Raw genomic sequence first — 27,031 nt, 5'->3', positions numbered from 1 at the left:
AAAGTTTTAAAAAATTCACCTTTTTGTGTGTGTGGGGGGGGAAGCTCTTCACAATTCCTACAGAGAGTCTTGATACATGAATGGCACTCCAAGTGCTGCATCTATTAATGCAATATATGCCATCAAGTGCCACCATTGTCCTTCTGTCATGGATATTGGACCAATGGACAGTCTCTTACACAAATCAGACATCAGGAATGGAACACACATAAACCTTCAGAGGAACGCGTTACCCTCCCTGGACATTCAGTAATGGATTTGAAAGTAGCCCTCCTTCTACAATAGAATTTAAAAAAACCTGTTACAAAGGGAGAGAGTTGAACTGGAATTCATTTGTAAATTCAGCACTATTAATTTAGGATTGAATAGGATCTCAACTGGTTAACGTATTACAATGGCAATTTTCCCTCCCTGGATATTTACATCTCCATACAAAAAGTTGTGAATGACCCACTTCCATCCTCAGTTGATTAGCTTTATTAACACAAGCAACTTCTTCCTTATATCCCTGCTTCTGTAACTTTCACTCCAATTTAGGGATGTTAAATTCCAATTAGTTGATAGGGTGCCTCTGCCTTTGAAATGTAGCAACAGCCCTAGGGTGTAAGACTGCAGGGAACCCCACGTCATTTCAAAGCGGCAGCACCGCAAGGAGCCCAGAATCAGCTGGGGACTCCCCCGCTGACCCCAAGCTCTGTGCGGCGCTGCCACTTTGAAATGCTGTGTGGAGCCCAGCGTCAGGTTCTTTGCGACATTTCAAAGCGGGAGCTCCACATGGAGCCCAGGGTCAGCAGGGAGTCCCTAGCTGATCCTGGGCTCCACGCAGCGCTGCCACATTGAAACACCGTGTGCAGCCTGGGGACACTGCAGCTGCATGCAGTGTTTCAAAGTGGCAGCACTGCGTGGATCCCAGGTTCTGGCCCCAGCAGCGCTGCTACTTTGAAGTACCCCCTCCTCTCACTTCCCCTGAATGCCTCTTTCTGATAGAGGTAGCAAGGGGGGGAAGCAACTAGTCAACTCAATTATCCAATAAGCATTTGCTTATTGGATAGACGAGTAGTCTTTCACATCCCTACTCCTATTCATCTGATGAAGTGGGTTTTACCCACAAAAACTTATGCCCTAATAAATCTGTTAATTTGTAAGGTACCACAATACTCCTTTCTCCACCCCATATAAATAGTTCATTATGACGCTAACCTCAAATTAATTACACCTAGGTTTGGTCAGTTCTTGAATGGGGGAAATATTGAATTATTTACACTATTTATTGCTGCTACACCAAACAGCGGTCACACGTTTACCAAAACAAATACATTTTAACATCCCTAAGTATAATTCCTTTCTGCATTTTGATACTTGATACCTAAAGTATAAATAGTGCATTTGGCACTTTTCAGTGTAGGGTAGGTATCTCAATTTAAGAGAATATAATTAATTTTAATTACAAAATTAAACAGTCATCACAAATTACTTAAGGTGTAAATTACATCTAATGTAAATCCAGGCATGTCTCCTGTCACATGCTATTTGTATACTATGCCATGCAAGTAGGATGACCAGCAGAGTAATGGCTGCATGTAGCTCAATGGGATTTGATCATCTTTGATTAACCCATGCATTATCCCTGGCTGGTATGAGTGTCAGAACTCAACCCAATTTACTAACCATATTAAAATAATTGCATTGAAACCATTTTACTTATCTGGAATCATGGCAGTTGTAGGGTAAATTGAGGCAGCCCATGGTATCTTGCTGAGAACTGACAAACTAAAATCTGAAAGTATCAGGCGAAGCCTGAGAAGCATACAGTACAGCAGTTACTGTGACCCTGGTTCCCCTGGCAACCACATTCCAAAAGGGCCTCACTTTGATAAGGCATGTACCAAACAACTGCGCGGGATTGTTTTTTATTGTCTGCTTTGTTCCTAGAAAATAAGCTTGGATCCCAAAGATCCCAAGGCAATACCACCCCCATAGGAGACGCATTATATTTCCAGCCAACAAAATGACCATCAACATGCCTTTGTTTATGTTGGCTTATTTAGCTTGTTAGGAATAACTACCTGTATTAGTGATAACATGTTTAATTGGCAATGGGCAGAAATACTGTGTAACTGTTGTAGACCATTGGCTTATGTGCATATTTCACTTCCGCTGCTAGACCTATTAAATCACTTCTCCTCCATCCATCTGCGACCTATATAATCTAATGTATGTTTTGATTAAGTTGGTGCTCACCGGGTTAAACCCTGATGAGTACTCCACCAGCTGTGTGAACCAATAAATCCTCTGCTTGTTTTCACCTGCACCCAATGGCTACGTCTAGACTGGCATGATTTTCCGCAAATGCTTTTAACGGAAAAGTTTTTCCGCTAAAAGCATTTGTGGAAAAGAGCATCTAGATTGGCACGGATGCTTTTGCACAAAAGCACTTTTTGCGGAAAAGCGTCCGTGCCAATCTAGACGCGGTTTTGCGCAAGAAAGCCCCGATCACCATTTTCGCCATCGGGGCTTTTTTGCGCAAAACTGTTCTCAGTTGTCTACACTGGCCCTCTTGTGCAAAAGCATTTGCGCAAGAGGGCTTTTTCCCGAATGGGAGAGTCATTGTATTTGCAGAAGAACACTGACAATCTTACATTAGATCGTCAGTTTTCTTGCGCAAATTCAAAGCAACCAGTGTAGACAGCTGGCAAGATTTTCTGCAAAAGCGTCTACTTTTGCGGAAAAACTTGCCAGTCTAGACTCAGCCAGTGTGTCCAAGAATTATTCCCAACAGCAGTAGAAAATTTTACTGGCATACTTTTCATAGTGGGGGAAAAAATCACACCGCTAACCAGGGCCGGCTCGATCCATTCATGCGCCCCTGGCAGCAGGCGCACAACGCATGTGCAGCTCCACCCCGGGTGCACAGTACATGCGCGGCCCCGCCCTCTGGCGTGCTGCGCACCTTACAGCTGTAATCAGGCATGCGGCACCTGATGGCAGGTCTAAGGGGCGTCGCACGGCTGGGCGCGTTGCGCCCCTTACAGCTGCCATCAGGCGCCCCCCCCCATAGGTTGGTGCCCTTAACACCTGCCCGGCTAGTCCCCCCCCTTAATCCAGCCCTGCCCCTAACCTACTTAGCTATGGTGACAGAAGCCCTACTGTAGATACAGTTATAGAGATGGAAAGTCCTTTTGCAGCATAGCTTGTTTTTGTTTAGGGAAGTGTTTCTGCCACAATGAACAGTGTCTTCACTAGGGAGATTTGCCTAGTACATCTCTACTGGCATACCCATAGCAGCAAATTTCTGTGTGTAGATAAAGCCTCATATTTGATGAGGGTTTAAAGCCAATGCATCTAAAATTGAGATTTAGAGGATCTTGTGCAAAAGGGTTTTTTTTTCTGACAAATGGCCCCGTCTACATGGGACTTTTTATCTGCAAAACCTCTTCCGCAAAAAGAATCAGAAAATATGCAAATAAGCATGCTATTTGCATATCTTCTTCCGCAAAAAAAGGTCATGTAGCCGTAGCCTCAGAAAGCTGTTTCAACCAACCACATTTTAGTTTCCATGTAAAGCAAACTTTCCTTCCCAGGTTAATCGTATCTTTCCATTGTTAAAGAAAAATCTTTGACCAAATATCAAACTAATGAGGAGATAGGGAATATATGTTTTTACTTTCTGGGAACAAGGCAAAACAGATTAGAGAAGGTCCCCTATGATTCAGCAAGATATGTTCTCGATTCACACAAATAGCTCTACTCAACCTGAAGTGACAGAACTATCATATTTTAATAGAAAAGAATGAAACATTATTTTAAATCTCCTGTCACACAGACATAAGACAAAGTGAACATCTGTGGAACATGGAATCATTCCATTTATGATGAAAGCCTCAATATTTCACTTGTGACTTCACTTGATATGAATTATGGGGGGGCGGTTATTCTTAAGATAGCTTCCATATCTCACAGATTCATCTGGCTCTGTAAATTGCTCTTTATTTACTCCATATAAGGTCTTCAGGTTTTTACAGCTCCTTTTCATTGACAGGATTTATACACAGAGAGATGTCATATACCATATGAAGGAGAAATTGCTATAGTAAATATTCTTACTAAATATGAAACAGATACATTAAATGCATATACCAAGAGGGTGCGTAATTTAATATTGTCCAAAATGTCAACATTTTTCTCAAGATTTATTTTTTTATCCAATGGAGCTAAGACATCTCCTTTGATGCTCAGAATTTTTTGAGATTTGTGCAACAGGTATGCACATCAAGTTAAATGCCTATTGAACACAGATGCAGATGTCTTGTTACTACATGTGTGGCTTATTTGGAAAGAAAGACAATTCTAAAAATATTCAATAAAGTATAATCAGATGAAATTGGTTTATAACAGGTTTGAACAGTGCACAGTGGTAAGCCCTGTGATCTCATAATTTATCTTTGGACCTACTTAATACTTAAATGGAAGGGTTGAAAGAAAAATTCAAGTGGTGTTTCAGTAGGTGGTCTCTTTCCTTTTGTTAGTTACAAAACAATGTTCCAGTTTCATATTGGAGTTCCTGTGCTATCTTTTCGATAAAGGAAACTAAAGCCCAACTATACATGCTTTTTAAAGATTCATGGCATTTTTCAAAAGAGTTGCTACATTAGTGACGGTCTTTTAAAATAATTACATTTTACTTCCTTGATGTTCCCCTTGTAATGTCATTTGCTAGTATTACTTTTCATCCGACTGTGTAATGTTGCTCTTTGCTGGTCATACCATGTTTCAACTAAGAGGGGATAGGGTTAGTATTGTCACAGTTAAAGACAGCTACACCTGTGCACCCTCTAGTACAGCCAGGCTAGTACATTCTCAGGCTTCCAGCTCCCCAGGCTTTAACCTTTCATGTATGCAAAAACATTTGACAAGTATCTCTCCAAGCTGCATAGTTCTATGACTTCACTGTGTTATTCCCAGCAGAGAAAATCTGCCAAACCAGACCTACTTGCTTGCTGTCTCTTCAGAGACTACAGGTTGAACCTCCCTGGTCCAGCTTCCTTGGGACCTGACTGGTCTCAGATGAGGGAGTTTTCTGGACTAGGGAAGAGGTGGGGGGGGAGGGTGCTGCAGCCTCTCTGCTGATCTCCTCTCCCTGGATATCTGCCACTGTTGCCCACAGCTGTGAGCTCTGTAGCCCCTCCTGGCCTTACGGGCTTAGCAGCCACTGACCCTGCTGACGCCGACAGACCTACTAGTTCCCCAGTCCTGCCAGCTTTGAGCTTTGCTGCCCTTCACCACACACACTTCTGGGCTCTGGCGCCCCCGCCAACTTTTCAGCTTAGTTGGCTGCAGGCTCTGGTGCTCTATGGGCGCCACTGGCCCCACCAGCAGGCTCTGCTCCCATCCTCCAGCAGCCTCTGTGTTTGGCCTCTCTAGTCCAGCAACATCTGTGATCCTTCCAGACCAAATGTTGCCGGACCAAAGAGTCCCAGACCACAGAGGTTCAACCTGTAGTAATAGAATTATTGCCAATAGTTATACATTGCCATACAGCACTTTCTTTGCAAGCCTATTTTATTCTTAAATTAAAAGTAGTGCTATTATTATTATTATTAGTGCCATGTTGGGGTTCTGGGGATACTGGTTAATTCAACATTCTGGTTAACCAAGAGTTACACTTTACTAAAGCAAATCCAAAGAACTAGAATACAATAAAACGAATAAAGTATAAAACAGTATACAAGTACGTACCAATATAGTAGTTGTACTGCACTACATAGTGGTTGGTTTTTGAAGCATTTGCTTATCGGATAGTCGACTAGTCCTTCACATCTCTAATGCTCTTAACACTAAAACTATTGAACTTAATTTAATCTGTATTTGATGAGTCAGAAGTCACTTCTGGATCTTGCAGTGCCTCAGGATCATCATTTTCAACATCAATTTTTGATGTAGAAGATTGGGCTAATCTGTATTAACCCTATGACACAACCAGGAAGCTGCTTTTTATGAATAAATCCTTTATTTCAGCTTGCTTACTTCTGTCTCTTTTGCATGAAAGTAGAGTGCAGAATTGCATGATGTACAGGGCACTATAGTAGTCCTGGTTACTAAACTGAAGATTTGTATTGGGAGATATCAGAAATGCTGGTTAATTGAGCTTTCCAGTATACTGAGTGCTGGATAAAAGCATTCTTATTGTAAAAACAATAAAAGAACCTATTTGCATGCTGTGATGGATAGGAGGAGTGCTTGCCTTCTAAAAGGTTAAACTCAGGTAGCTAGTGGTGTTGTTGGCAGGGAGCCAGAAGAACCAGTAGGATTCAGTGCTGACGTTTAAATTGTAAATATATACCTGTGACAGTTTTCTCTGTGGGAGAGTTAAACCAGGAGTTGAGAGAGACACGATTTTTTAAACCCAGGCAGGACTACCATGCCTCCAAGGAATTCCGGGCATGAGAGTGGACTGAATCAGGAAGGGATCATGAATAAATAAAGGGGGAAAATGTGCATCTAGTCACGATCAGGGTATTTTTCTTTATTTTGGATTGTTTGGTTTAAACTTCTCTGTATTAAGCCAAGCCTTCCTTCGCCCATTCACCGTTTAAGTTACTGCCCAAAGGACTATGGTTCTTTGTGTTTTGGTTTGTTCTTTCCTAGTTGTTCTGTAACACTTTTTAAGGTGATGATTTGATTTTTGTGTCCTGGAAAGTAACAGGGGGACTGTGTGTGTATTTGCCTGCCTGAGACCGGGAAGTTAGCTACCAGAGACAACAGCTTGTCTGAAGGAGGAATTCAAGTGATCCCCCTGGTTTCTTAGGGTAAATCACTTGATGGTGGCAGCTTTTGTTTTTTTCTCAGAGCCAGGGTATCTGTGATTTTGGGAGTTTTTAGAAGCAGAACCTAGAAGCAAAGGTATTTAAGGTCTTTGTAGGTTCTAATCGTCTGCACTTGGCGTGCCAGAGTGGTGAAGAGCCCTGACACATGCTACTAAGCTTACCACAGATCAACCCAGCCCTAATAAGGGGTTTCCTTGTGGATTCAAGTTCATAGTTTCAACTCCAAATAAGCACCCATTCTTATAGGGCAGGGATCAGCAACCTTTCCGCAGTGTTATGCCAAGATTTAAAACCCTCCTGCCCTGGACTGTGCCACTCTCCCGGGAAGGGGGAGGTGCTCTCTCCACTGCACAGCCTGTGGACCACCTGAGTCAATGAAAACTTTTCTGTGGACTACCAGCTGCTAATGGAAACTCACTGTTAATTACATAATTACTCCTGAGCCATTTTGCTAGTGCTGCAGCTAGGGAGAATGGTTTAATTTAAATTATTAAACAGATTAAGTGTTTTAACTTTCTCATGTTAGTTTATCAAACTTCATTTTAAATAAAGTAAAATACTGTGTCAACACAAAAGGTTTCAATGTTGTCTTTATTAATGGCAGCGATAGGGAACCATTTTTGGGTTGGGGGTCACTGCCCCACAGAAAAATCAGTTGGGAACTACACAAGTGAGAACAGGGTTGGCCTTACCATGAGGTAAATTCAGGTGGCCGTCTGAGGTGCCAGACTGAGGGGGGGCACCACTAGAACCTAGAGTGTAGAAAATTGTGTCTGCTGCTGATGTATATGTATTCTCTCTGCTGTAGATGCACAGAGATGGGGGAGTGCTGTGCTGGAGGAAGGAGGGCACAAAACAGGAGGAAGGCAGAGTTGAGACCTTTCAAAGTTTTGGCCCAAGCAAGGGGGCATGGCACCATCATTTGAGCTCCCCGCCTCAGGTGCCAAAATGTTGTGGGCCGGCCCTGAGTAAGATGCATAAAAACCTCCTCCAGAAACCCCCAGCCTTCACTGATGTGGCCCCCAATTGAGACACCTTACTCTTCTGGCATTCCAGCCCCCATGGGGTGAGGTTCAGAGCTTCTCATAGGCCAGATTTACTTTTCTGGGGTTCCACAGTTAGTGCATTTTGTGAACACCCTTAGGCTTTGGAGTGGGAACAAAAATGAGAGATTCAATGTGCAGGACAGGACTGCCAGCAAGTAGGCTAGGGATGCAAGACAGGGCCTGGAAGGGATTTTGGTGGCAGGAGGGGATGTGGGGTGGGGGTACAAGAAGGAGTTTGGGGGCAGAAGGGGATTGGGGGAGTGACACAGAAAAGGTGAGAGGGTGAGAATGCAGCCAAATAGCTAGTTGAGGACAGAGGCAAAAAAGTGTGGAGTAAAGGAAAGTGCAGCTTCTGCAAAGTAAAATTGTATCCCCCTCACATCTTCCCTCTGCTCCAGCCTCACTCCCTGCAGTCCCATGATCCCCTGCAGCCTGATCCCCTGCATCGCCGCATGCCCCTCAGTGCAACCCCTGTCCCAGCATCCTCCTTCACCCTCCCACCTGTTCCCCACACCCCTGTGCCCCTAGCACACTCGCTGGCAGGGCAGCGGAGGGGGGAGGGGCAGAGTCTCTTCTCTTCCTGGCTCAGCCCTTTGCCTGCAGGCTCTGGTTTGCCAGAGCTGCCCAGGGCTGGCTCCAGCCTGGCTGGGCACAGCGGGATGCTGGGGAAGGGGCTCCCCGATCCTGCACACAGCCCACGGAGAGCAGCTCAGCGCCCCGCATGTGCTGGCCACCCAGCCCTAGCTCTGTGGAGCAGGCCCAGCCCAATCCTCTCCTCAGGCAAGACGCCTGTAGCCAGAAAGCATGGATGTCCCCTCCCTTGGCCCCAGAGCATTAGACAATATGGCCTCAGATCCACTCCACCCCTTGCACAAGAAGCCTGCAATGTAGACATAGCCCTAGTGTGGTTCATTGTCCCATGCAGTGACACTTAGACCACAGCAACAGATAAGAATAAGAGACCTCTACAACCTGGGCTGAGAGCCAAATGGCTTTTTAGCACAAGTGGTAGAGGCTCCTACAGGAAGCTCCAGAGGTCCCAGGTTCAAATCCACCCAGGGCAGTTATACCAGCAGCAGCTGTAACTAGGTAACTACCTCCCCCTATAATTTACCATAGTTCAGGGCACCACCAGGACAGCAGGTAAGAGTGGGTCAGCACGCAGGAGCTAACCTACTCTTACTTGCTGTCCTGGTGGTGCCCCAAATTTTCAGGTGCCCTACATAGTCACCTATTCTGCGTATGTGTAGGGCTAGCCCTGTATTGGTGATGCGGCTTCTAGGCTACCTGCTCCAGCCTCTGGTATGAAACAGCAGGCAGGAGGGGGCCTGGAGGCAGAGCATGGGTGGGGACTCATGCAGCAATTTGGGGAGGCAGAGCCTTCCTGTGCCATGCGTACAATACCTGCCTTGAAGGCAGTGCCTCCACCAGTAGCAATACATAAGTAAGTGCAGCAGTACCACGAATCCCCCACCATAACCTGGTGACCCCCCTCACAGCTCCTTTTTGGGGCAGGACCCCTACAATTACACCACCATGACATTTCAGATTTAAATAGCTGAAATCCTTACATTTACAATTATTAACATCCTATTATTGTCAAATTGTGTAGAGTTGGTACATCAATTTAAGTTTAAAAAGCTTTTTGCAAGATTTCATAAGAACCAAAGAATATTAAAATGGCCTGGATGGACACCAAATGTCTATCTAGCCCACTATCCTGTCTTCCAACAGCAGCAAATGCCAAGTGGCCCAGCAAGAATGAACAGGGGATCACTTGGGCTATGTCTAGACTGCAAGCCTCTTTCGAGAGAGGCTTTTTCGAAAGTATCTTTCGAAAAAGCCTCTTTCGAAAAAGAGCGTCTAGACTGCAAGCAGTACTTTCGAAAAAGCAAGCCGCTTTTTCAAAAGAAAGCAGCGAGTGAGTCTGGATGCTCTCTTTCTAAAAAGCCCTGTTGGCATTCAAGAACGCCTTTTTTCGAAAGAGCACTTTCGAAAAAAGGCGTTCTTCCTCGTGAAATGAGGTTTACCGCCGTCGAAAGAAAATTTAATTTAGAAAGAACACGGCTGCAGTCTAGACGCAGGTGAAGTTTTTTCGAAAAAAGGCTACTTTTTTAAAAAAAAAACCCTGAGTCTGGACACGGCCTTGGTGATTACCTGTTCTTCTAGCAAAAAAAGAAAAAAAATCTAGATTTAGATAATTTGTTATGAGTAAATTATTATAGTCCAATATCCTTGAATGGAGTTACAGTACAGGCAGTCCCTGGGTTACATGGATCCGACTTACATCGGATACCTACTTACAAACAGGGCGAGGCAACCCCGCACTAGCTGCTTCCCCCCAGCAGACCAGGGAGACGCAAAGCTAGCGGCCCCTCCCCAGCAGACCAGGGAGACGCGGAGCGGCTTTTCTCAGCAGACACCTCAGCTTGAGAATAAAGGACTGAGGGAAGTGAGGTGTGGGAGAATAAAACTGAGCTCTAGAGAAATGTTTGGCTAGAGTTTCCCCTACAATATGTACCAGTTCCAACTTACATACAAATTCAACTTAAGAACAAACCTACAGTCCCTATCTTGTACGTAACCCGGGGACTGCCTGTAATAGCACTGCATATTGTAGGAATGATAACAGAACTATTGCACAAATTTGCTTTACACATAAATATAATGAGAGTGAAGTCTGCATTTCGGCATGAGCCTGAGGAATCCTGCGTACATATGCCTTTAAATTGAAGAAGCAAGGGCCAGATTTACAAAGGTATTTAAAGATGCAGACAACGCATACATGGAAAGTGCCTATCAGAGTATGTCTACACTACCCCGCTAGTTCGAACTAGCGGGGTAATGTACGCATACCGCACTTGCAAATGAAGCCCGGGATTTGAATTTCCCGGGCTTCATTTGCATAAGCGGGGCTCCACCATTTTTAAATCCCTGCTCGTTCGAACCCTGAGCCGCGCGGTTACACGCGGCACGAACTAGATAGTTCGAACTAGGCTTCCTAGTTCGAACTACCGTTACTCCTTGTGGAATAAGGAGTAACGGTAGTTCGAACTAGGAAGCCTAGTTCGAACTACCTAGTTCGTGCCGCGTGTAGCCGCGCGGCACAGGGTTCGAACGAGCGGGGATTTAAAAATGGCGGAGCCCCGCTTATGCAAATGAAACCCGGGAAATTCAAATCCCGGGCTTTATTTGCAAGTGCGGTATGCCTACATTACCCTCCTAGTTCGAACTAGGAGGGTAGTGTAGACATACCCTCATTGACATCCAGTGAGATTTAGGCACCTACGTCACATTGAAGATCTGGCACTAAGTTCATAACAGTTAAAAAACACAAACTTTTAACCCCACGTTAACACTTCATATAAAGCAACAAAATCAAATCCAGCCCAGGTGGGTGGTGATAAAGCAGTACCATTTCTTGGTTGTTCAGTAATCTGGGTCCCAGTAAGTCTGCTTTGTGCTGCCAATGTAAGTGACCAACAGAAGAATTTCCTTGTGTTAAGGAAGACAGCGGAGAAACTACTCTATGGCAGAGGTACAGTGGCGTAATCATGGAGACAGCTCAGAATTCTGCATGTGTTTGCAACTTACATTGGGTTTAAAAGTTTAAAATACACTTCCGAGGAATTAATCCCTTTGCTCCAGCTGGGTTTATGTTTGGCATGGATACGATACTCCACGATGCACTATTTATACAAGAAGAGTTAAAATAATTCTTTTGGGTAAAACAAACCTTCCCTTTCCTGGCTGCCTCCACCTGGAAAAGGGATAAGGAAAGGCTGCTTTTTGAGAGCTGAAGCAATGCATGCTCCACCTCGTTAGAATCTAATAGAGGTTATTGCAGTTTATTGAAAGTGAGCAGTGTGACAAAGACTTTGTCTACACTTAAATGTTAAAGCACAGTCGTGGCAGTGCATTAAACCTAAAGGCTACATCTAGACTGGCATGATTTTCCTCAAATGCTTTTAACGAAAAAGTTTTTCCATTAAAAGCATTTGCGGAAAAGAGTGTCTAGATCGGCACGGATGCTTTTGCGCAAAAGCACTTTTTGCGGAAAAGCATCCGTGCCAATCTAGATGCGGTGTTGCGCAAGAAAGCCCCGATCGCCATTTTCACCATTGGGGTTTTTTGCACAAAACAATCCTCCCCTGTCTACACTGGCCCTCTTGTGCAAATACATTTGCACAAGAGGGCTTATCCCTGAGCGGGAGCATCATAATATTTGCGCAAGAGCATGACAATCTTATATTAGATCATCAGTGTTCTTGCGCAAATTCAAGTGGCCAGTGTAGACAGCTGGCAAGTTTTTCCGCAAAAGCAGTCACTTTTGCGGAAAAACTTGCCAGTCTAGACACAGCCAAAGTGTGGCCACAGCATGAGCACTGGGAGAAAGCTCTCCCATTGCTCTGTGTAAGTCACCTCCACAAGGTAACAGCTCTTGGAGCCTAGTTCAGCGATGCTTTACAGCACTAACTTGCTGCACTTGCGGGGTGGCCTGTCCACCTTATTCTGGCCCCATGCACATGAGAGAAACCTGTGACCATGGGTGCTAAGTATCTAGTATTTGCGCTATAGTCAAAGAGAGATGTGGCACCCCGGCACCTTTGTTGAGCAGGCAAAGAGTATGTTTGATGCCAGTTTCTGTGTCTGCAATAGATTTCATAGGGTTTTTAAAAACATTTAAAGAAAGCTCCTGTGAAAAGTTGGTAATGTTTTCCAGCTTTTATATCAACAGCATGATGTTTTGACACATCAAAGGAAAAGATACGGAGCTAGAAAAGCAGAAGCTGTTAGCCTGAAACACAGCCCGTTTCCTACTCCCACGGAATTGATGAATAGCAACTCCGGGGCTTTGATCAAATCTTTGAAAAGCAAAGAAATTAAAATGAAGGACGTGTGGCTGATGGTTTACAGCCACATTAGCTAAAACTAGTGGTTTATTAACTAGATGGGGACAGAGTAAACTCTGCATTTATCAATGGGGAATTCAACTTGTGTTACTCTGAATAAAAAATCCTTACTTCGATTATGCAGGTAACAGTGAGGTGAAGAAATGTATTGATATAAAAAGTTTTATGAAACTGCTAAATGTTATGATTGATTTAGACCTTTAATTATTTGTCTTACAAAATCACTTAGAGCCAATCAGGTCAGGGCCGCTTTGTGCTAGGCATTCTACAGATATACAGTAAAGCAGTCCTGGCCCCAAACATCTTAGATCCCAGTCCTGCAAACACTTATGTGTTTAAAGTTTAGCTTTAGTTAAGCATGTGAGTAGGGCCAATGCCTACAGTGGGGCTACTCTTATGGTTAAAGTTAAGCATGTGCATGGATTTGCAAGCTCAGGGCCTTAAGATAAAATGCAGTAGTTGGGTCACACAATTGCACAGGAGAGTAGTAATAGTACAGGATACTTTTGCAAACACTAACAGTGTATACAATTGTATATATATATCTACACATTTAGGGGTTTGTCCAGACCCACTGATGGGGGGAGAGGGTGCAAAGGGAGCAATTCACAGTGGGCCCAGGGTTCCCGGCTGCTGTCACTAGTGATGAAGCAGTGGTGGCAGCAGCTGGAGCCTTTGGCCCTTTAAATAACTACCGGAGTGCCTTGTGGCATGCTCCAAGTGGCTCTGAGGGCTGGTTGGGAGGAGGGAGGGAGGAGTGCCACACAGTCCACTGTTTCTCCCAAGTTTGTGTAGCTCAATAGCAAAAATCAGGACAATGGTCCATTCCCACAGGGCTGCGACTACTGAGTTTGGCCAAAGAGTATAGCCTAGAGGTCACAGTTGGTGTGGCTGCCTGGCTTAGCAAGGCAGTGTGGCCTAGCAGCCAAAGTCAGGAGGTCTGTGCTGGGTGACCCAAAGGCCAGAGTTGGTATAACTGTCCCTTCCATAGGGATGTGTGCTCTAGTGGCCTGTCAGGGGAATGGACTACCACGCTAGGGTGGATAGTGGCTGGGTCCAGTGGGGCAGGATCCTGTCAATAGCAGGTATGCCCATCACTGGGTCAGCGGGGAATTCTCTCAATGCATTTACTGCACTTGGCACAATAAACTACTCCTTAGGATCTGCTTCCTTCCCTGTCCCTGGTGCAGTAGTCCCAGGGGTTCCAGAGTCTCTGGACTCCTCCATCTGTGCAGTTCTGCCATTCCTTGGGCATCCTCTGAGTCTCAGCATCCTTGGCTTTCACGGTTCCTGGGCTAGAGCTAACAGCATGCACCCTCCCTCTTCAGCAGCCAGCCATGAATAAGCCATACTGCTCCTCTTTATACTTAGGGCAGGTCTGCACTAGGTGGCAATGTTGAACTAGGCTATGCAACTGCAGCTACGTGAGTAGCTGGTGTCAACATAACTTAGATTGAGTTGCCAGGGGTCGACTGGATAAATCCTCCCTTTGACTCCCCTTACACTTCTTGTTCCAGTGGAGTACTGGAGTTGATGAGAGCATAGCCAGTGGTCGACTTAGAGGGTGTATAATACACCCTTTAAATCGATCCCTGCAGGTATCGATCACCACAGCACCAATCTCCCAGTAAATTGTAGGCAAGGCCTCTTCAGCCCAGACAGTAGAAGTAACCCTTGAAGTACCAGTGCAGGGCAAGTGCACCCCATCAAAGGGTTCCTTGTTTTATTTTGTTAATTGAAATAAATATCTGGATCAATAGCAGTAATGTCATGTCCCTTGCAAGAAATGATCACAAGAAAAATCATGTCTATCCAGATTCTCAGTTCCTCAAAAGTGATCAAGGAGATGAGTAAGTTAGACAGAAAATACCCAATTTATGGCATATGCATACTTTTAAAGCAAGATTGTTCCCTACAGTTCAGCACCCTCCTCTTCTCCCCTTCCCTCAATGTCTAGGTTTAAATACTCTCAAGTGATCTGACTTCTCTTTCCTCCCTCGATGAATTTATTCTGTAGGCTAATAGATCTCCATGTATCTTACATTTTCTATGTGTAATATCATGTGATTATTTATAGCTCTCCTCCAGTCCTAAATAATTCGTCCCCTTCCAAATTAGTTGCAGATTGTTATTTTTAGCATTATTTTGACCAAGCCAACCTATTTAATTCTTTTCATCTTTCTTTCATAAGTTAGTCCTTCCATCTCCTAAAGAGAAGGTCAAAGCAGTAAGACAACATTCTGGTTGAATTATTTTAAACTTTCTTTTTAATATCTGCCCAGCAAAAATGAACATAGATATTGATACTTTTACTGAAGATTAGATTTCATGGAGCATCAGTTACTATTGCTGGATGTCTCAATATTTATAATTTTTAAGCCACCTCCTTAGGAAAAAGCTCCACTGCAGTCAATAAAATTATCTCAATTTATCTCAATTTAAGTTGAAGATCTGGCCCTTTTAGGTAGTTGTTGAGTAAATGCAAGGATGGGGAGGAAAAAGATTATGTAAACAAGACAGTAGTTTGAATGGGTGGGAATCTATAGGGCATGGAAACGAACTAGCTAAAGCTTTAGATACAGCATAAATGGGGTATCCAGAACCATCCCCATATGCACATTCAAACTGCTTCATCATAGCTCAGGGTGGCTGATGAGATAAGAATAGCTATTATTTGGATTTCTGTAGCTCAATTATAATCTAAAAAGAAAAGTCGGGGATCATTCCCTGGGATCCTTATCATTTTTTAATGTAACTTCAAACCAGGTCACATATTGTAACATTAGGGGCTCAGACTGGGATTCTGTACTGGGCTATCTACTAAACCTCTTTAGTAAGGCTTATTGAAAGTGGATATGGGGAAAATCTCACCTGCAATTTTATTTTTAGTTGTGCCTTTTAAATACTGTATAGTCAAACTAAGAGGACTACACTGCCTGCTTTTGTTTTCTTGTAGGGCTTGTTTCCACCTACTGGGAAATCGACACTGTGGAGATCAATATCCTAGGGTTTGATCTAGAAGGTCTAAGTAAGACCCACTAAATCCCCCTCAACTCCAGTACTCCACTGGGTTGTGAAGAGTAAGGGAAGTCAAAGAGAGAGTTTCTCCCATTGACCTCCCATAATGGGGATGCCACAGAAATTTGACCTATGGTACATCAATTGCAGCTATGCTATTTGACTTTCTCCCTTAGTGTAGACCAGTGGTAAAAACTAAGTAACTATATACCCATATGGGAAACCTTGCCTTCCCATAGGCAGTCTAGTCCCCACTGTCTCTCAGCAGCTAATTAATAGCTCTTCTCCTAAGCACATGTGCAAGGGGAAGGGAAGCTGATCTTAGGGCCCCTCTCACCAACTTTAGCATGTCCTTTTAAAATGCAGTTCACTGCTACTAATACACAGAAGCTGCTGCTGGCCATTGAGGCTCTGGCCCCCACCAATATTTTTACCTATGCCTCTACTGGTATGGGCGATGGCAGCTCCCATTGTCTGCAGATCACCAATACCGGCCAATGGGAGTGTCAGGAAGCAGTGTTGTGGGCCGCACCACTTCCTGACACTCCCATTGGCCAGCAAGAGCTGCCATTGCCGGGAGCTGCAGTGACGCAGATAAATATAGCAGTGACAGCCACCTTGGGCTAACCTGGCGAACCGCTGCCATGTGACTGCCCACCCTGCGTCTGCAGCAATGGGAGCACTGAGATATAAGAAAGCAGTTTTTCTGTGTTTTTCAAAAATGAAATGATTCCTAATTAAGTATATATTGAGGCTTAACAATGCACATAATGGTGATGTGTCTAGCAGCCTCCTAAGCTTGGCTCCCTTGCAGTACAAGAGCAGAGAATAAGGCGCAGTACTATTATACATTACCATTCAGAAACACTCAGACGTGAGAGATTAAACTACTCCTGCCACTGTAAGATTTGTAGCCATATGCTGTGAAAATAGCTGCCCTAGGAAACTAAAAACCTCAATGGATATAGCCAGAAAAAACCATATGCAGTGGCTGAAAAGCACAACTTCCAGGGGGGTGGGATTTGTAGAGTCCTGGAGGGAGTCTCCATTACAGATTATTATCCTCTGCAGGAAAGAGTTCTGCAACCTTTACTTCTTGTTGGGTTGCATATATTGTAGAAGAATTGATCCATTTTAAATCTTTGGTCAGCCCTGGGTTATATCAGCATTAGGCATATAAATCTATAGAATTTCCTGCATTGTCAAAAAACATTTTGAGAGTTTTGTGGACATTGTGCAACTTGTACACAGACAATATGTGCTTTCATTAACCTCCCCACCCCCATCTCAGAAGAGAGGGGCCTCAGAGCAGGAAATGTTGGTTGTAAAATGCACTTGTAATCCCAGAGCTGTTTACATTTACTAAATCAATTTGACTTTTGAGGGCTGAGCAGATACCTTCTATCAAGGAGGGTCCATGACCATTGGCACAAATTGATAATATTGAACACAAATTTCTAAACAGAACTGGCTTTAAATATTGGCCAAATAAGTGACCATTCACCCCGTGAGGTTCCCGGGACCCTATAGGGAAGTATGAATAAGACCTCTGTACCCTTCCAAGCATGTAATTAAAAGGCGACTAAGGAGGGTTGGGCATGGGGCTAGCAACCCCATCCTGTAAAAACAAACATATGCTATAAAAACATCAACAATTTCAACCTGAATGGCAAGCCAGCCTCAAAGAGGGATTATGACTCAGGGCAGCCAAACCTGAAAGGATACTGAACTGCCAATTCCCCTTCTTTCAGCAAGAAAAATTTCCAGAATAGGCACCTGGAATGTGCGAACAATGTGCGAGGTAGGTAAGACAGCCCAGGTAGTAAGCAAAATGATTAAGTACAAGCTAAACATCATGGCTGTGTCTACACAGGGCCACTTATTCCGGAAAAGCAGCTGTTTTACCGGAATAACTTGCCAGCTGTCTACACTGGCTGCTTGCTTTTCTGGAAAAGCAATGACGATCTACTGTAAAATTGTCAATGTTTTTCCGGAAAAACTATGCTGCTACCGTTTGGGCAAAAGTCCTTTTCCGGAAAAACTATTCCGGAAAAGGGCAGTGTAGACAGCACAGTAGTCTTTTCCGCAAAAAAGCCCCGATCGTGAAAATGACGATCGGGGCTTTTTTCTGGAAAAGCGCGTCTACATTGGCCACGGACGCTTTTCCGGAAAAAGTGCTTTTCTGGAAAAGCATCCTGCCAATGTAGACCTCTCACACGTATTGCCATCCAAGCAAAAGTTCAACTTCACCTTGATGAAAACCCTCACACTATGTAACTTAAAGATCAGCGATGAACAGGAACCAAAACCAGACCTGAAAAGTTCATCTAAAGTTCGTGCTGGTTGTGCTGACTGTGCCATGCCCGATAAGGCAGAAAGGGAAAAACAGGAAACCATCTCACCTCCTTACTCCTGTCACTTAACAAACAGGGTCTGCTAGCCTATCACAAAAAGTGCGCAAAAGCTCTCTCTATAAAACAGCTACCCCTCCTATATCAAATTGAGGAATCCCGAATAAATATTGGATGGCGGAATATGAGCCAGGTCCGAGGACTGATCACCCGAGGGCCACCTCCCGCTCACCGAACCAAACGAGTTCCTGTAGAGCGTAACGTATACCAAACATAACGAATACCGAATATGTTGTTATTGTACCTTGTGTGTCTGTTAAATGTAAGTATTGTTATCTGAAATTGTTTAGAGGCATTGTTAAGTAGTAGTGTTAAAAGTTTTAGATAAATGATTAGTCTTATAAGTAACACTGATGTAAATGTAACTGTTAATAATCCCTAGTCCCTTGTTAACAACTATTGGGATTTAGAGAAAGCTCAAAGAATTTTCTTCACTGTATTGCACTTTGCTTATTGCTCCTACTAATAGTTATTTGGCGGCCACGCATGTAAGAGACTAATTAAGAAAAACTATAATTAGAAGTATTCTAATAAAAGTTTAAAAGATATTTAGTAATAGTTTGCCTGTTTCTGCACCTCCCTGGGACTAGCCACATTTCCGAACCTTTTACTTGTAACCATAGACATGAACTAGATGGGCTGTTATATTCACCACCCAAATGAAATCAAAAGCTAAGTATAAGGCACTTACAGCCCACTCTATTAGCCTCGTTTAACACGGAGACTCTAATTGACAAGTTTTTTTTCCCCCATTTCCCTCCCCTCTTTTTCTGATATTTATTTGTGCCTCTGGACCCCTTGCTCTATTCATCTGAAGAAGTGGGTTGTGCCCTTGAAAGCTCATGGTACAATCTCCATTTTTTGTTAGTCTCTAAGGTTCTGTAGGACCATTCATTGTGGGGGGGTTTTCTGGAGAGTATGTCAGCGAGCATAAGACTATAGGCTACGTCTGCACTGGCAGCTTCTTGCGCAAGAACTCTTGCGGAAGATTTCATGTGTAAAAACTCTTCCAAAAGAGAGATTCTACACTGGCATGTGCTTTTGCACAAGAGATGTGCTTTTGTGCAAGAGCATCCATGCTAGTGTAGATGCTCTCTTGCACGAGAAAGCTCTGATGGCTATTTTAACCATAGGGCTTTCTTGCACAAGAAATTCATGTTGCCTGTCTACACTGGCCTCTTGCTCAAGAACAGTTGCGCAAAAGGGCTTATTCCTGAGCGGCCTTGTCAGAGTTCTGGCACAAGAAGCCCTGATTTCATACATTAGAATGTCAGTTTACTTGCGCAAGAACACGTGGCCAGTGTAGACAGGCAGCAAGTTTTTACGCATAAGCAGCCGCTTTTGTACAAGATCGCACCAGTGTAGAAACAGCCCCGATAATGCTTGCTTCAGCCATGCTTGGCCTAAAGAAGTCAAAGAAGTTACACAATGCCAATGGTTGCCAGCTCTTCAGGATTATCCTAGAATCTCCAAGGAGTTAAAGATTAATCTTTAATTAAAGTTTATGTCATATGATGAAACCCCCAGAAATATGTCTAATCAAAACTGGCAACTCTAACTAGGCCCATTATATCTTTCTGAAAATTCATCCAAAATTTTAGCTTGTTAGCCACTTAAAATCATTATTTACAAACCTTTAGTTAGAACAGTTTTTTAAAAAAGGAGACTTCAGGAAAAAAGGAAATGACCTATGAAATCATTACAGTTACCCAAGCTTCAAAACTACCATAATGAGCAATGGAACAAACTTCTTTTTGTTTTAGTTTCAAGAAAGCAAACTTCAGAACTAGGGCCGGGCTACTTAGGATGCATATCTCAGTAACAAACTGTGAGATTTTGAAATGTGCCTCTGTTGTACCCCACAGAGTTTATTTGTTTTTAAGATTGAAATCTACAGCTTGGGTACCTCATGGGGTAGCCTCAGAATTCTTGTTTCTCTTTTAACATTGGGAAAACACAGTTGGATGTGCTATATGAACTTCCTATTATTACATATGCATCTTTTACACACAAGAAGGTTATATAGATATAATTACACTCACAAAAGGTAGATCAATGAAAAATATTGTAACATTGCATGTGTACACTGAGAAATCTATGCCAGATATAAAATGGATCCTCCATTGGATCCAAATGAATGTTTTTCCTTAGGTTGCCTCTGAAGACTACATATAACACTGGAGAAAGGGTCACCTTATGTAAATGGTCTTAATAAGTGTTGTGTGTGCTCTCTCCTTCTCACTGACTGAATGCATGTTTTCTTTCATAATAAAAAGTCAAAACACAGTTCAATGTAACACATGGCCCCTGAGATTCCCTGCTACGAAAGGAAGTGTAGTTTTCCATAATGTGTTGGAATTCAAATGAAAAGCCAAGTCCACTATTGCATGGCTGCTTGCAACATTTCAGGCAAATTACTCTCCTGTCTGTTAATAATCCAGTAATATGGAACAAAATCTGACCAAGCAACATCTGAATTTATAAAATAAAAATGGGATCAAATTAAAACCTATTAAAGGCAGGAACTATGTTCCATATTCTTGAGTACCATCTACTGGCACCTAACTATGTACATGTGTACAGACATCACATTTGTAAAGCACTCTTGTAATGTATCCAGTTATCTACTATGGACACGAATAGCCCCAAACTTTGTAGCTTGGGACCCTCACTAATTAGGAATTATAGCAGTGCCAGGTGAATTTAAAAAAATTAATAAAAACGTTTCTACAACTGAACAACTTTGTGAAAAGGTTTTAGAAAATCCCAAGGCATTTCTCCATCATAATAATGGGTCCAATATCATGAGTGGTAGAAACTTCCTGTTAGGTTCTCAACAGAATTGGAGATTTGGGTCCAGTGAAGTTTAGACAATCACTGGACCCTTGCCCATTCCTGAGACCTAATCAATAGATTTAAATGCAATAGTCTCTCCCTGGTGCTCCCTGAAAGCTCCTACCCCCAAACATTAGCAAAGCATTATAGTTGAGATTAATCTGTCTGGTAAAAGAAAGCGCTTAATTTAAGCAATGCATATGTGAGAATAGATCAGTTCCTACACTGTCATCTCAGACAAGAAGAAGGTTGTGACACAGAGCCCTTAATGCCAATTGGCAAAGGATTCACTGCTTTTTACAAGCAACTCCTGTCTCAGGCCTGACACATTCACTACCTCTAATACACTATTCTGTTTTCACAGCATTGAGCCATGAAGGGTAGCATGTGAGGTCACTACTGAAAACTTGTAACATACAGTATCCATGTTCATCATGACTGAGAGATGTGTGTACAGATAACCAGATACATAGTAGCCCAATGTCTGTGACTCTAACGCTGAAATGCTGGCTGTACCCTGTGGGCGGCGCTATTGCCTCCCTGACTGTTCCCTCTGGGCGGCGCTATTGCCTGAGTCATGTCCTTCGCCTCCCGCCATGGTGCTTGGCTGACTTCTACGCCGCTCAGCCGGGCTGCCGCGGGAGAGCAAGCGGCGCAAGCGGCTGTTTGGGTGCCATGGTCCCCATCCAGACCTCTGTACAGCATGGGGAGCACGGGGCCCAAACAGCCACTTGTGCCACTTGCTCCCCCGCAGCGGCCCAGCTGAGCGGTGCAGAAGTCAGCCAAGCACCACGGCGGGAGGGCAAGGGGGCGTGGCGGTAACGTACACGGCCCGGGGATGTGGCCTAGTTGTTTACGTAACCACCCCGCCCCCCTTTGCACCCCCCTTCGCGCCCCCCTTCGCCTCCTGCCGTGGCACTCGGCTGACTTCTGCGCCACTCAGCCAGGTTGCCGCTGGGGAGCCCAAACGGCCACTTGCTTCTCTTGCTCTTCTCCCCCTCCTGCCTCTCATTCTCTCTCCGCTCTCCTCTGTCTCCGTCAAGGATGCATGCTCATCCAGGCTCCGTCCCCTGGCCGTGTACATCACCACACTGCTCCCCTTCACCTCCCGCTGTGGCGCTCGGCTGACTTCTGCTCCACTCAGCCAGGTCGCCGCAGGGGAGGCCAAATGGCCACTTGCTCCCCTGTAGCAGCCCAGTTGAGCAATGCAAAAGTCAGCCGAGTGCCACGGCGAGAGGCAAAGGGGGGCGGGACGGTGACGTACATGGCCAGGGGGCGGGGCCTGGACAAGCGTGCATCCCCAGCGGAGACAGAGGAGAGCGGAGAGAGAGTGAAAGGCAGAGGGGGAGAAGAGAAAGAGAGATGGAGAGAGAGGCAGAAGGCGGAGGAGAGATGGGGGGGGACACAGTAGGAGGAGGAGAGAGCAAGAAAGAGACACGGAGTGAGAGACCGGAGGCTCAGAAGAGAAGATCAGCGTGGAGGAGAGAGCAAGAAAGAGACACGAAGCGAGAGACCGGAGGCTCAGGAGAGAAGATCAGCGTGGAGGAGAGACCTGAAAATCCCGTCTTATGACGGGCTAATTGGCTAGTATTTAAAGAATAATGTAATTATATTGAAAATTATGCCATTCTGGTCTGGGAGTGAAAGTGATTCCTTAGGAAGCAATGTACTTTGGTGCTGGCCCATTGAAATGGATGGGAGCTAAGGTTCCCTCTAAGGTGAATGACTGTGTGGGCACACACCAAGAATTTCATTCCCACCCACCCTCTCAGCAGAACTGCGCAGCTGCAGCCCCAGCTGCTTCCAGGGGTGGGGCTACATGGTGGGTGACTGCCCACCCCAGCAGCAGATGGGCAGCCACCATGCAGCTTGAGGGGCGGCTGCTGGTGCTGGAGCCTGAGCTGTGGTACTAAAAATAGCACCGTGGCCCAGCTCCAATCCTGGCACACAGGGCAGCCACCCACCACGTGGCCCCGCCCTTAGGAGCAGCTGGGGCCATATCTGCATGGCGGCTGCTGGGGCCAGGACCACGGAACTAAAAAGAGCATCTTGGCCCTGGCTTGAGTCCCAGCCCTGGCTCCGTGCTGCCCCACCCAGCAGGTGCAGGTGTCAGGATGGCACAAGGGAAGGGAAGGGGCAGGGGAATAACTAAAGGCAAGGTGAGGATGAAGAGAGGCAGGGGCTTGTGCTGAGGGGAGAGGAGAAGGTCAGGGCAGAAAAATACCGGGGAAGGCACCAAGGGGCAGGGTGGAGGAGAGACAAATGCCAGGGGGCCAAGAAGAGACAATGAGGGGAAAGGGCAGGAGGAGCAGAGGTGGGGGAAAATGGGAAGGTGTCAGTGGGGAGGGGACAGGGTGATGCTGGGAGAGGAGAAGGGCAGGACAGTGGGGGCAAGAGGAAGGGAGAGGGGAGGAGTGGGTGCTGGGAGCAGAGGGGTTGAAAGAAGGGGTGGGATGAGGAAGGTGGGAGATGGAACAAGATGTGTGAGGGCACAGAGGGGCATGAGGAGAGCTGGGACAAAAGGTGGTGAGCGGGTGGGCACTAGGGAGGAAGAGGGTAAGGGGGGCAGGTATTGGAAGGGAGGGGACAGTGAGGGAAGGGAGAGGCACCAGGAGGGTGCAGGGGGTAATGTAAGGTGCCAGGGAGGTTGTGGGGGTGAAGCAGATGGGCAGACATGGGGAGGGGTGGACACCAAAGGGCAGAGGAGAGAGGCAGGGCACGTGGGTGGAGGAAGGTGTTAGGAGAGGGGTTGGGGAAGGGTGGCACAGGGGGGAAAGTAGGTGCAGGGGTTAGAGAGTGCAGGGGAGGTGGAGTAAATCCCAGGAGGACTGAGGGGAGTGAGAAGAGCAGGAGCCAAGACAGGAGAGGAGTGTGTGGGGGCAGCGGCAGGTACCAGGAGAGGAGATGGGGTGCAGGGAGGATGGGAGACATGTCAACGGAGGGGAAAAGGGAGAGGTTTATAACTTGGGTGCCACAGTGGCACATAATCAGACAAATGCACGTGACCTCAATATTGGTGCACAAGACTAAACTCACTCTGCTCATTGATGGAATATCTTAGAGGGAACACTGGTGGGAGCTGTTACCCTTCTCTGGCTAATGGATTATATAATCAGCTTCAGAGGGGTAGCCAAGTTAGTCTGTAACTGGAAAAAACTTGAAAAACAACGAATAGTCTGGCAGCGCCTTAAAGATTAACAAGCCATTTAAATGGTATCATGAGCTTTTGTAAAGAAGTGGGGTTTACCCATGAAAGCTCATGATACCGTCTACGGCTACGTCTACACTGGCAGCTTCTTGCGCAAGAACTGTTTTGCAGAAGAGTTCTTGCCAAAAAGTCTTCCATAAGAATGTGTCTACACTGGCATGTGCTTTTGTGCAAGAGATGTGCTTTCTATGGCAGTGTGGACGCTCTCTTGCGCAAGAAAGCTCTGATGGCCATTTTAGCCATAGGGGTTTCTTGCGCAAGAAATTCATGTTGCCTGTCTACACTGCCCTCTTGCACAAGAGCTCTTGCGCAAAAGGGCTTATTCCTCGTGGGGAAAGGAATAACTCTTCCGGAAGAAGCCCTGTTTTCCAACGCTGTACTGTAAATTTACTTGCGCAAGAATGCTCATGCAGTGTAGACACCCAGCAAGTTTTTGCGCAAGAACAGCTGTTCTTGCACAAGAAGCCACCAGTGTAGACATAGCCTACATGTTTTGTTAGTCTTTGAGGTGCTGCCAGACTATTCTTTGTTTTTCAAGTTTTTTTCTCCAATTACATGTATATCATATATAGCTCAATTGTCCATCTTTGCACCAAGCCAGAAAACTATCAAAGGCACACACTATAAACCTGAAGAGAGATAATCAGTGAAGGGATCATCCTGTTTGTGAATAAAGACACATGGGCTGTGTCTAGACTGGCAAGTTTTTCCACAACATCATCTGCTTTTGCGGAAAAACTTGCCAGCTGTCTACACTGACCGCTTGAATTTCCGGAAAAGCACTGACGAGCTCATGTAAAATCATCAGTGCTTTTCCAGAAAAACTATGCTACTCCCGTTCAGGCAAAAGTCTTTTTCCAAAAGACTTTTGCACAAAAGGGCCAGTGTAGACAGCATAGTACTGTTTTCCGCAAAAAAGCCCCGATCATGAAAAAGGCGATCGGGGCTTTTTGGCGGAAAACTGCGTCTAGATTGGCCACGGACGCTTTTCCACAAAAAGTGCTTTTGCGGAAAAGCATCCTTCCAATCTAGACGTGCTTTTCTGAAAATGCTTTTAACGGAAAACTTTTCCGTTAAAAGCATTTTCAGAAATTCATGCCAGTGTAGACGTAGCCATGCTGTTGCTGGATTTTAAAAATGGCTTGACTGGTTTCTAACCAGCAACATTAGTACTTTTATGAGTTATGATAATTCTAGGGGGAATAAGATTTATGATTCAGGGAGTAAGCCAAACACCACAGAGGCAGGAACAGTGTTCTCTATAAGCTGAGCGCTTAGGCAGACACCCAGGAGAGAATCAGGTGCTAGTCAGCTGATTGGCAGAACACCCACCACTGACCACAGCCAGCAGTATTTGTTTCTATTGATGGTGCACAACTGCACATGCAAAATTTATTCTGCACACAGATGGAAAAAATTAGAGGGAACATGGGTCAGGAAGGAATATTTTCTCTTTGTATGGCATTGCTTAGTTGGCTAGAGTGTAATGAGGGGTTTTCATCTCACTTTGATAGTGAAGGCAAAGCATCAGACATGATGGATCAATGGGCATTACTCGCTAGAGTAATATGGTAAATCCTAGATGGCTGTAATCACAAAAATCAGGTAACTCGAAGCTATGGGATTCCCATTGTGACTAATTCATTCCTCTGATGTGCATGTTGTATTGTGTATTATCGCAAATGATGTTTATTTTAATGTGTTCTGTGGCCTTCTTCCATAATGTTATATTAACACCATTTTCAGTGTGTCCTTTAGAAAAACAAAAAAACAAAAGAGAGAACTGATCACACATAAGCTCAGAATTAGATACATGCACACACATGCTTGCTTGCACATTCTGAAATGGATAGGGGCTGCCCATTCAGTTATATGTATAATCACTGAAATAAACATATTGGGTGCATCTAGACTGGCAACATTTTGCGCAAAAGTGGCCGCTTTTGCGCAAAAACTTGCCAGCTGTCTACACTGGCTGATTGAATTTGCGCAAGAGCACTGACTTTGTAATGTACAAAATCAGTGCTTCTTGCGCAAATACTTTCACGCTCCCACTCGGGAAAAAGCCCTCTTGCACAAGAGGGCCAGTGTAGACAGGGAAGAACTGTTTTGCGCAAAAAAGCCCCGATGGCTAAAATGGCGATCGGGGCTTTCTCGTGCAAAATCGTGTCTAGACTGGCCCCGGATGCTTTTGCGCAAAAGCATCCGTGCCAATCTAGATGCTCTTTTGCGGAAATACTTTTAACGGAAAAACTTTTCCGTTAAAAGTATTTCCGCAAAATCATGCCAGTCTAAACATAGCCATTGATATTTATGTCAGTACATGTAGTTACTGGTATGAAATACCTCCTGCTGCTACTGTACAAACCCAGTTCCTACTGTTTTCGGTGGCAGTTGTGAGTATTCAGCATGTTTGAAGTCAAGGCACTTATTTAACTACTTAAATATTGATTTGAGTGCCTAATTTTAGGCATCCAAGTCCACTGAATGCTCGTATTAGCAATGGAAATCCAAAGCTATTTTTTTACAAGATGACCAAAATCCTACAGTGACCACTGAAGATTTGGTTCTTCATATTTATTCCTTGTTGTCTGCTTTAATTTCAGAGTAAGGAAATCTACACAGATAAATACATGCTTTGTTCCTGGTGGGTGGGAAAATATAACACTCTAGATGATTCCATCGATTGTGCCTTTTCAAACAAAATACTGCAGTTGTTTGTTGTGTCTGCATGTCAGTTTCAGGAATTACACAAAGCAGCAGTTGATTAAAAATG

The 27,031-nt window shown here is 44.7% G+C and overlaps 1 protein-coding gene across 2 annotated transcripts in view; it reads left to right on the top strand.

The window, feature by feature from the left end:
• Positions 1-27,031, top strand: part of KANK4 (KN motif and ankyrin repeat domains 4) — a 111,023-nt gene that overhangs the window by 1,562 nt on the left and 82,430 nt on the right. The gene's annotated exons all lie outside the window — the stretch shown is intronic.

Source organism: Pelodiscus sinensis, chromosome 9 (assembly GCF_049634645.1).
Source record: "Pelodiscus sinensis isolate JC-2024 chromosome 9, ASM4963464v1, whole genome shotgun sequence".
Lineage (NCBI taxonomy): Eukaryota > Metazoa > Chordata > Testudines > Trionychidae > Pelodiscus > Pelodiscus sinensis.
Note: the sequence above shows the minus strand (reverse complement) of the source record. Positions and strands in the feature narration are given on the sequence as shown.